The sequence below is a fragment of the Stegodyphus dumicola genome, chromosome 4 (assembly GCF_044657685.1).
Source record: "Stegodyphus dumicola isolate Sdum_Otavi_A_Nest chromosome 4, ASM4465768v1".
In the NCBI taxonomy this organism is placed as follows: domain Eukaryota; kingdom Metazoa; phylum Arthropoda; class Arachnida; order Araneae; family Eresidae; genus Stegodyphus; species Stegodyphus dumicola.
Window position 1 is genome coordinate 31,359,800 of NC_140771.1, and position 12,430 is coordinate 31,372,229.

Genomic DNA, 12,430 nt, shown 5'->3' on the forward strand with positions numbered 1-12,430 from the left:
GACTCCTACTGGATGTTAGCAATAATTTTTATTGCCAAGTTGGCTATAAGTGGTGATATTTTCGAAATTTGGTACGAATATCGCTGAGAAGACCCATTTTCGAAGCCAAAAAGACGATTTTTCCGTAAGTTTTTAGAAATGCTTGGGGCAACCTTATCGACTGTATGAATTCAATCACTATGTTATCACTTGAATAGTCAATCTCTTCTGACCAGACAGACCAAGTGAAAAATTCAACTCTATCGCAAGCTTTAGAGTCGTGCAATCGTCTGGAACAAAGTTTCCCAACCTTTTTCTTGCATCGACATCTTTTAAAAAATACTTTTCTTCATCGACCTCCTTACATTTTTTTGTACAGCATAATCTTTACAAATGATTGCACATAAATCACTTAACGATATTTTACTAAGAATAAGAATAAACATTTTGAAAAAAAAAAAGGGTGGTTTATTAGATTTTAAGATTTGCTATTTTTTGTGTTATGATTAATTTTTAATTTACAAGATAAACAAATTTTCAGAAACAAAAACCACAGATACTAATTGCATCAAAATTTGATTTTAATTAATGTGATAGCTGCTTGCTTAATGTACAAATGCAGAATTTTTAATAGGTGACATAAAATTGCTTAACATAAAACTGAAATCATCTCGTTAAACAATATTCAACCTGGTTCATGTTTTACATAGTAAATTATTGACTTGACTCAAGTTTGCTTCTACTAGGTAAAAAGAGGAAAAAGTCAATGTTGTTGGTTCGGTAACAATTTTTATTCATTTTTTTTTTTTTTTTTTTTTGCATAAAAAATATATATTTAGGAAAAATATTCATTTCAGAATATGTTAAGCAATTTGTTCATTTCCCTCCTTGTATTCATAGATACTGTTACGAATTTCGTATTTAACTGAATATTTTTAGTAGAATTATAATTAAAATTGTATTTTCCCCTGCAATGCAGTGCGAAAAAAATTCTAAGAGAAAAAATACAGAAGCACGTGCATTTAACATTTAACATTTAACAAATAGGGGTGGGTCTCTTTAATTTGTATTGAAATTGAATAAATGTAATTGACCATTATGTTAGCTGTAACCGTAATTTCATCCTCTTATTGGCTTCCAGAAATCTCCGAGCTGAGTTGTTTTGTTAGCTGCTGTTCTTATTGTTGCGAGTTCAGCATGAGATCGGATTAGCTTTCTTTTTGCACTGCGTTGTATTTTAACGTTTTTAGTAGTTAGAAGTATAGTATCTGATTATATTGAGGGATACTTATACGAATATCTCTGAGGAAAATTCCAGCGTTCTGTTATATTTCTTTAAGAATAAATGTTATTAACCCTTTTATCACTCTTGTGCATTCAATCTATTACGAACCCGTTCGCACGCAACAATACATTTCCCTTATTACATGTTACTGCTTTATATTAATAAACAATTAACTGATAGTTTTATAATTATTTTATTTATTTCTTTGTGGTCAATGGGATCTTGAGCGTGCCGATCAACTGCCGGGGCATATTCGAGTTATCGGGCCCATGACTATCATTGACCCTGTTTAAAACTTCATTGACCCTCAAGGGTTCAGTACCGACATCTTTGGAAACCCCTGATCTGGGGTTTTTTTTTTTCTGGGTGAATTATTACTTTTTGAGGATTATTACTTTAGACTTGTGAGTGGATTATTACTTTAGACTTTACTTTTTTTTTTTTTTTTTTTTTTTTTTGCTGGGAGGATTGTTACTTAGACACCTAATAAAAAGTTCATTAAAGGTGATCTTTTTACCAAAGTTTTTAACACCTAATAAGAAGATCACCAAAGGTTTTTAACACCTAATAAAAAGATTACCTTTGGTGATCTTCTTATTAGATGTTAAAAACTTTTTCAGCTGCTTGCCTTCTTGTAGAGTTGTTATTTGTTTCAATGAAATGTCAGTTTTTTTTTTTTTTTCATTCTTCTATCCTAGTCATTAAGAAAATATGTAGAATGCCGCAGAACACTCAGTTACATTTGATTTATAACGTATAAATTGATGATTCTTCAGGAGATTATCAGTGGAAATAAAACAGGTTTCCTCCACCATATCTTTATAACGAATTATCACATTCTACTATACTTGCACTAACGTACTGAAATCAGTTACCACTAATGTGCTAAAGTGGGTAGCACGAAAGCCGGGACAATGGTGAGGCAAGTGAGGCACTTGCTCCAGGTGAACCATTAGAAGGGAGCCACACTGGCTATACGAATATGAAAATTAGGTTAATAATGTTTTTAAACTTCTCAGTTATTTTTAATAGGGGAAATAAGTTTCAGCAAACTTAAACAATAAAACAATATGCAAAACTTTGCCTAGATTTTAAAAAAGAAAATTCAAACACGGCTGTTTTTCCACAGAACGTGAACTAAGTAAAATCATTGTTGTCGATTTTGGTTCTCTAAAGCAAGAAAAATTAAATTGCAAATGATTTAATCAAGTTACTTTTGCTTAATGCATATATACGTAGTTAATTCGATTTTATATCGCATTTGCCTTTTTGTCTCAGGTGAAAAAATATCTAAGCAAGGCTGGCTCTCGTTAGCACGTTAGTTAATTGAAAGCTTTCTTGGTTCCAGTCTTGCTTGAGGGCAGAGATGTATTTTCACGTTTCCAGGATCTGAAATTCTAATAGTCTAAACACCTGACTTCTTAAAGAAGAATCGCTTGGCTTTTAACTCTGTTATGCGTTAAGTTTGCGGTAAGTCAAAAGAGAATATGTATAATAACATATGGAGAAAAAGGAATTCGTACTGAAAAATATTAAGGCTTGTACAGTTACTATTATTTAAATTAAACAGGCTTTTATGATTTGGGATTTCTATTATAACTTTTCCTTTTCGTTTTCTCATCAGAGTGCAAATCAGTTAGCATTTACGCTGAGGTTTTTGATTGTAAGACAAAGCGTGTTTTTGACATTCGCAGATATATTTCATTAGTTCCTGGCAAATCTGGTTAAGTTTGTAATTATTATTTTTACGTTATTGTTGCCGAAATTTGAATCTGATACGTCGGTTAGAAGTTCTGAGTTGGATTATATTCATAATTTAACTGTATGGTTTTTGATTACTATTATTTTAAATTGGAATTTGACTGTTCTTTAGTAGCGTCACCATGAGTTGTGGTTGGCTTTCTTAGCACAAGAACGTACATGTATGTTCAAAGCTCATGTTTAAATATAAAGGTTTATTTTAAACCTTTCCAAGTCTCTGTAGTCACTTTCAGAAAGACAGTGATAGTTCGCTTTTTACTTCTGTCAGGTTCCTAGATTATTTTAATTTTATCTGATCAAGAAAATATCACAAAATACCATCAGGTCATATACACGTTTCAAATCAAACCTCAATAATGTCGGCAAATTCTTATCGATAAATTAAGCAACGGTTATAATTATATCTCTCATTTTGGTACATTTCAACGTCTATTAAGATAAAATTATATTAACTTTTTGATTGTCATCAACGAGCTCATTGTGTGCTCATTGTAGTCAAGCACCGCTGAACCAGCACAACTCGCATTAGAAATTTACGACTGACAGATATCAATCAGTCTTATTTGAGAAGAAAGAATTGCTTAATCTCGCAATATCCGAAGTGTTAAATTCATTTCTGTATTTTCTTAGCTAGGACGAAAGAAAATAAGATTTTCCTTCCATGTTGTTATTTCGAACATTCAGATAAACAATTACTCAAGTTTTGCTTTCCTTAGAATTACGTATCTTAAATTCCAAACACTCTTCTTCTATTTACGCATAAAAATCTAATCTAAAATAACATTTTAAGTGCCTGTAATTAAAATTTGCGAATAGAAACCACTTGCTCAATAATTACTCACGACCTAATTTACTAGATTTCTCTGTCGTTTGCATTTCCAATTTTAACTTGAAACTAGCTTCCCGTCGTCTGCTGACGTTATTCATGAAGACCACCTGCTTGTAACGATTTACTCAGTTCGCTTACTGCACTCGACGAGTAATTTTAGTTCCCGCGTTTTTATGATTAATAATCTCTTAAATAATTGTGAAGTTATAATAAGCCCATCAAGCTTTCCTCATAAGAGAAATCAAGCGAGGAACATAAAAGGAAATATAAAAAGATAAATATTAAATCGCATTTTCTAGAGCTACTTAAAATATAGTTATTTACAGAAGTGTATTTTTATTCTTCGTAACTGAAGTTTTTCGTTTTAAAAACTATCTTGACTGACAAAGTATGCAAAATTTTTGAACTAATACATTTCATTGTCATGCATTTATTATCCACTGGCTATGACAAATATTGCTTCTGCACCGAACAGGGCACTTCTCCAGCAAATGACTAGCGGCCTTGATGGGAACTAGTGTCTTTCAATTTAATTTTATTCTACTAAACTGTTTAAATTTATTGCACGTCCAAAGCATCAGTAACCATCAATTTATACGTCATAGATGACGCAACGCTTTCACAACCATTTATTGTCGTCCGTTTTAACTTTGATGTTAGAAGAAGTGTCCTTAGCTGAGTCTGCCAGATTTTCGGCCTCTTTCGTAATGATTAAGATACTATATCATGCATTTGTCAACCATAAAATTTAACAGATATTACCATAACACGCAAAAAGTACTTTAATTCTCATCTTCCATGCCACTGCATAAATAGCCAGTTCTCAGGGTGTTGCCACTTGGTAAAGCTTAAGCTTTTTTATTTAATGAATCAGTAATTTCGAAGCAAAAAAAATGAGGAATTTTAAAATATTAAATGCACGTCCTAGTAATTTAACCATTGTATTACGCTGGTGACCAACATCCTTGATGGTGACGTCCGGTTTATTTTTTCTTATCTAGTCTGTTTAACTGATACAATTTTAAACACCGCCGGTCAACCTACTTCAATTTTTTTTTCTGTATTATAGATTCATGAAAAGCTGTTCCACAGATGTGTCATTTGATACCCCGTGGAGATATATCTCAATCAGCATAGTGAAAATAATTCTATAACACAATTTCAAAGTATGTTAAGAAGTTGTGTCTCATATTTGGGGAACAATTTCTTAAATATGAGACAACTATGCTCTATACTTCATTTACTGGGATAATTCCGAGAACGACATCTACGGTTAATCAGAAACTAGCTAAAACAAATTATGCAGAAGAGGAATAACTCTTATTACAATTAATAGAAAAATACCATCAACAATGTAATTGTTTTTCAAAGTAGTTTGATCTAGAGAATAAATTCATTAAGTAAATAAAATCAGAATCCAAAACAAAAGTAATCTACTATAAATAACTGAAGACCCAACGCTTCCATGTTAAAGTGCTCCACCAGGCGAGGGGTAATGTCGCTGAAGTCCGGTTTCGATTCCCGGCAAACAGGTTGGCTGCATGAAAGATGTGTAATAGATAGACTTACTTAACGTGGTTGTCAAGCAGGTTCTCTTAAAAAGTCCTCCACAAAGGCATCTATCTCGATAGACAGATAGCCCTCGAGTTACTTTGCCTTAATCAATCAGCCCAGCTTAACCAAAGTCAAACTCCATGATCTCCGAGTATGTCACACATAATTTTTAAATGTTGCCAAAGGCTTACAGTGTCTCACAAAAGTGATGGGACACTTGTGCTTTACGAAAGGAAACTGTAGTAAAATAAATTAAAAAAACATGTAAAAATGTTTTGTGGGTGTGTTTCATACTTAAATTTAGTAACAATTATTACATAACATACATTTTCTCAAAATATTAAAATAGTAATTTAATAAAAATACAATTGTTTAGAACGGAGCAAAAAATGGCTCACATAAGTGATGGGACAATTACTTTTCCATCAAAGATTTATCCAAAAATTTTACTTCTTAAAATGTTTTAATATTTTGTTGGATTTCCTTTTACTTTTAAAACGTGATTTAATCTTCTTGGGATGGATTCGACTAAATTTTTTGTGATTTCTGGAGTGATTTTATCCCATTCTTCTTGAAGCAATGATTTTGATTGTTGTTTTGAAGAAATGGTGTGTTTGCGAATTCTTGATTCCAATTCTTGCCAAATATTCTCTATGGGATTTAAGTCTGGAGATTGTGGTGGTGTTTTTATTATTTCAGGACAGTTATATAGCAGCCAGAGTCTAACGTTAAAAGCAGTGTGCTTGGGGTCATTGTCCTGGTAGAATTTAAAATCGTTATGAAGATTCAATTTTCGTGCTGAAGATTTCAAATTTTGATTTAAAATGTCAATATACTTGTACTGATCCATTATACTGTCAATAAACACAAGATTACCAACTCCAGCGGACGACATACACCCCCATACCATAACTCCTCCTATCCCCATACCATAACTTATTAAATTAATATTTTGAGAAAATGTATGTTATGTAATAATTGTTACTAAATTTAAGTATGAAACACACCCACAAAATATTTTACATGTTTTTTAAATTTATTTTATTGAAGTTTCCTTTTGTAAAGCACAAGTGTCCCATCACTTTTTTGAGACACTGTATATTAAATTTACTCTCATCAACAAATATAACTTCATTCCAATAATCAGAGTTGTTATTTATGTCTGATTTTGCGAAAGCCAGTCTGAGTTTTCTATTCTTTTCATTTATGAAGAATTTTTTCCTGGCTGCTCTACCGTGATATCCAGCAGATCGAATTACTCTTCTAATAGTCTCAGGATTAACAATTACTCCATATAATGCTTGTAAATCATCAGTAACTTTAGCAGCACTCATTCTTGGATTTTTTTTAATATTTTGAACAATAATTCCCTTTATTCCATTGGATAGCTTTGATGGTCGGCCAGATCTTCTTTTATCCTGAATCATATGATTGTTTTTATATCGTTTAATGATATTGAAAACTGTTAACTGACTGATGTTAACTGTTTCAGCAGTTTCTCTAATAGATTTTCCACGTTCAATATGCAAATTAATAACTAATTTTCGAATTTCAGGCAAAGTTTCTTTTCGTTTAGCATTCATGCCTGCACAGAGCTAAAAAACACAAAAATTCCAAAACAAACTGGAGAGAAAGATTGCAGACGATTTTATAAATTATTGCCAATTGCTTTTGAGTAAAAATAAAAACCCCCAAAAATATTTTTATTGTAGTACGTAGTGGTATCTAATGGTGTTCCATCACTTATGTGAGCCATTTTTTGCTCCGTTCTAAACAATTGTATTTTTATTAAATTACTATTTTAATATTTTGAGAAAATGTATGTTATGTAATAATTGTTACTAAATTTAAGTATGAAACACACCCACAAAATATTTTTACATGTTTCTTTAATTTATTTTATTACAGTTTTTTTTTTGTAAAGCACAAGTGTCCCTTCACTTTTGTGAGACACTGTATGTGGCGGCCATTTTGACAAGAGAATACCGAATACATATGATTAAAAGAAAATAAGTTATAAATGTCATTAAAGTCATTGAAGAGCAATATTACAAGAAAACTTGACAACATAATGAGTTCAGACTTTCGTAAAAAGAGCTCCTAAATACTATGTTGTCATTCACTATCACTTCTTTATGCCACGCACTTTTCTTTTCTTTTTTTTTTCTTTTTCTTTTTTTTTTTTTTTTTGTATTTTCCATAGAGAGTTTTATTTTACGCTTATGGCTTGTGATTGTGTTTCATTTATAGTAGGGGTCTTCAACCTTTTACGCCCTTTTACACATCAATAAATTCATAAAGATCCGCGGGCCACATGTCTCTCAGAGAATAGTGTAGTCAGAAAATTTATATAAAAAAGAAAGGTTTGTTTTGCAAGACTACAATTGATTCTAAGCAAAGAGATAGTGTTACATATATTTATATATACATGGCTTTCGAAAAGTTAAATGAAAATAGAATTAAAATGTTTTGCAACCTTTTTTTACTATAAAAAAAAGTAAAGATAATTGTACAGAACGATATTACAAGATGCATTTACAATAAAAAAAGAAGAAAATAACTTACATTACTGGCGGAAAATGGTAATTAGTTTAGTTTTAACCTGTGTTGTTGCAATTCGTAAAGTTTCCTCCAAATGTCTATCAGCCGTGTTCTTGTTTTCGATTTTAGGATTTTCATTTTACTAAAAAGCTGTTCACACATGTAGGTACTGCCAAAGATATAAGACATAAAGAGTGCATGTATACGAATTCCTGGAGTCTTTGATCACATACTTCGAATAAAAATCAATTAATGAAGGATTTTCAAGAAACTTGTATTTTACTGCAGATTCACACTGAAAATCTGTAAATTATAATTAAGTTCAGGTGGAACACTTCCAACTTCTACTGAAAATGGCAAGGAGAATATTCTCATAAAAATTTCATTTTCACGAAAATTGTAAAATCTATTTTCAAATTCCTCTTTCAAATTTGAAATGCATTGCACATAATTATTTGAATTCTGTGTTGTAGAGTTCTTCCCACACTCCATCAATTTTGGAAAGTGAGTGGAATTCTTATTTAGCAACTGATTTTCCCACAGTTGCTAAATAAGAATTCCACTCACTTTAATTTTGTCTCAAAAGCTTTCACAAAGCAATAAAGATTATGAACAAGTAGATCTTTCCCTCAGATTGTAGTAGTAGATCATTTCCCACAAACCCTTGAGATGACCTGTAATATCGACAGAAAATGCAATGTCTCACAACCATTTTTTGTCACTAAACTCATGCGGCACCTTGAGCGGCACGCTGAAGGTAACCTTTAGCGAAGAATTGCCATCTGTTGCAAACCTGGTGGAGATAAGAATCTACACTATTTATGGAATTTTGATTTTATGCGTAGCCAAATTTTTTATTTTTAAATTTACATAAGATAAAGTGAAATTTTTAAAAAATTCGTCATCTTGAGAAAGTTTTACCTCAAGTAACATCAGGCATGTCAATAAAATGTTTCGAATATCAAGAATAAGAGAAAAAAACTTTTACCACAAAAAGCTAACAAGGCAATTTTTCTTAAAATAAAAATTTCTTAAAATTCTTCAATTTTTCTTCAAATTCAAATGCGGGGGTACTAAAATGCCGCTGTGTGGCCCGTGGGCCACGGGTCTCTATCTCTAATTCATAGGATTATCTATCTCTAATTTATAGGATAGATGTCCACCAGTTCACCACTTCTTTCTTTTCATTGATCCATGATACTAATTTTTTGTGTGTGAGGGGAAAGTGGTAGAGTAAGTTTGGTTATTCCAAGCTCATTTAATCGAGCGTTGACTTTAATTTATAAATTTAAATTTTTTCACATTACAGATATATAGTATTGAGAAAAAAGATTTTGCCATGGAAAACTATAACGTTTGCCCCATAACATACTGCAGTTCATTAGTAGATGCTACCGAACTGTATTATTTTAGTTTCATTAAATCTTGAAACGCAGATCTTCAAGAAAATGTTTATAAAAATTAGCACTACACTAATGATATTCGGTTGATACTTCTGGCGTATGAGTCACTGCTTTATTCTTTATCATCTCTCCTGTTCTTAAAACATTTGAGCCTGCCTTTTCTTTGATTATACTGAAATATTATTACAATATTCTTGCTAATATTCTTCTAATTCGCTAATTTTTGCTAATTTTAATTATTTTGGTACTGTTGAATCTATCCTCTTTTGTTTTAAATTGTTACTCATTTACCCAATTCTTGAATCTATTACTACGTATACTGAATATCGATATTTAGAAACAATTCTTTCGTAAAGAAAACCTAAATTAAAATTTTATTATTCACCGTATCATGCGAAACCATAAAAATTGGCCTAATTTTTGCAATTTTAGATACTTATGTATTAACGTCACCACTTTGGCGCAGTTTGGCGATTTTTTAAAGTTAAAAAAGTAGAAGTTACTTACCGGGTGCAAGATGGTGATTTTAACGCCTTTTTTTAAGAAAGATTCCCAAACTATCGATGTTTATCGTAAGTCGGTAAATGCTATCAACATTTGAAAGAAAACGTACTTTAGCAATTTAAAATACAAATTTTAGTTACTAAATAAGAATTACGTGATACATTAAAAAAATACATTCTTCTTCAAATCTTTCTGTAATTTTTTTCCGCTATTCTTCTCCCGATTCTGTGTACTTCTCCCGAAGTACACAGCGGTCTGTTTTTGCTTAAGAAAACATCAGGAAATTGTGGAGAATCGGATTCGTGCAAACCAGCAGCAGCAGCGGCTATCTAGGAAACGCATTTCCCCGTTGTCCCCTTTACAAAATTTTCAGCGAAACTCCGAATTCCGATGAATTTCGTGGGTTTGTTCTGATATTACTGTCAGATAAGTCACACCATGAATATCTTCAATTTACTACGATCCCATGGGAATTCAGTTTTTTTTCCAAAATTACTGGAACTCTAAGTATGTAATGTTTTCAACTGATTTTTGAAAACGGTAGATTACAGCAAAGGATAGAATACAGAGGTTTTTCTGTAATTTAACGAGATAATTTGATGTTTTTATAATTTAATGTTCTTAAATCTCTCAGACGTGAATTAAGAAAAAATAATAAATCTACTTAATTAAATGCAGGAGTTTTTTTTTTTTCAGTTCTAATGAAAGTTCAACTGGGCTCTTAAACAGAAGCAAATTTACAACCTAAAGTGCAGCATAAGAAGACGAAGCAGAATATATTACTTATAAATAAAAAAACAAAGTAAATTACAAGTTATTTTGAAGTAGGAGATGTGAAAAATGTGCAGTGCCCTAACCGGAACTCGAAACTGCACTTTTCGAATACTCGTCGAGTATGCTACTGGTAGACCATGAAGGCATGCTGGAAGGAGGGAAAAAATATCTTCTAATTCTTTACACTGCTTAGTAAGTTAAGCAAATTCAGGTTATTTAAACCTGAAAGACAATGATCTTTTGCTTTCATCATTGACACAATCTACCATTTAAAAATAAAGAACATCATTCCCATACTGTTGTTGAAATTTACATCAATTAAACACGTTGACAAATTGAAATGCATATTTTATTTCTATCAAATAGAAATATATTAATGTAAAAATGCAACTGGATTACTGTACGCTTTAAATTACTTCAGAAATAACTAGATTTGAATTGCTTGAACTGTTTTATCCTATTATATTAATGCTTAATTATCTGACAGCAGCATCAGTAGGTTTCACTAAATAAAACCAATGGATCAATACCACCAAACCAATCAGAGGAATACAGCCAATAGCGCCTGGTTGTAAGAGAATAAGCTCCTGGATACTGCTTGAAAATATTAAAGCAGAAATTGAGAAATAAAATAAACTCACGGACACTCGAAATGTAGAGCTTCAGCCAGCAATGGCTATCAAACAAAAATAATTCATAGATTGTAGAGCAGAACTAAAGAGAAGGTCAAGTCATGTGAGTTATGTGGCTCGAAGAAGTAGTCCCAAGAGCAGGGCCGGGACTAGCCACTTTGCTGCTCGGTGCGAACTCTGCGGGTTCTAAATTTTGCTACCGTTGCTCTCTAAATTCTAAAAAATTTTCCGCTCGTAAGTTATGATATCCATTGCCTCCTCTAAAGACTTTCCCATCCTTAAATTTTGTTGCTTGTTACTTCTAAAAATTTTGTTTCTATTTAAATTCTATATCTATTTATTTTCTGTTTAAAATCATTTAAACTTATTTAAAATCTGTTTGTTTAAAATGTACTAAAAATGTTTAAGCTCTTTTTAAAACTTATTTTCTGTTCAATCTGTTATGATAGGACTTTTGAATTCCCCGACAGGTTCCGTTCCTCAACAGTCCTCAGGGTATAATAGAAAAATAAACGCAAAGAGGAATGCAAGCAATCTTGAATTAAAAAATATTTGGAGCTCTGTTTGACGAATGTCATGTAAACAGCGAAAAACATGACTCACTAATGCCTATTTCATCAGAAGACTTGAGAATAGATTTTAAGACTTTAACAAACCCCAGATTTTAAGAAATCACCAATCGTAATTTGACACATTTGCTACTCCATCATCAGTTGTTATGTTTCTATTTATTTCTGTTTAAAATTTCTAAAAATTCTAAACATTTTATCGCTCAGATCGCACCGGCTCTGGCGCAGGCCCTGCCTAAGAGTTTCAATTAGGATCACGGAGAACTGTACACGGTTTCTTAAAATTTTGAGAAATAGTATGATCATAATTAATAATTTCTCTAATTTCTTGAAATTCTGAAGTTTTCATTGAACTGAAGTAATCATAGATTAGAAGTCCATCATTAATAGTTGGGACATTTAAGTCCTGATGAATAATATTATATCTCAAAAACCGACGTACTTTAAAAATGATAGGATAACGTACAATTTTCGTAAATGCATGACTAAACTAAAGATGGACATAAAAACATCTGCCTAATCATACTAATCGTTTATTTTCAAGAGCGAAAAAAAATATATTTCCTGAAATGGATATATTGGATGGTACGAGATAAAAC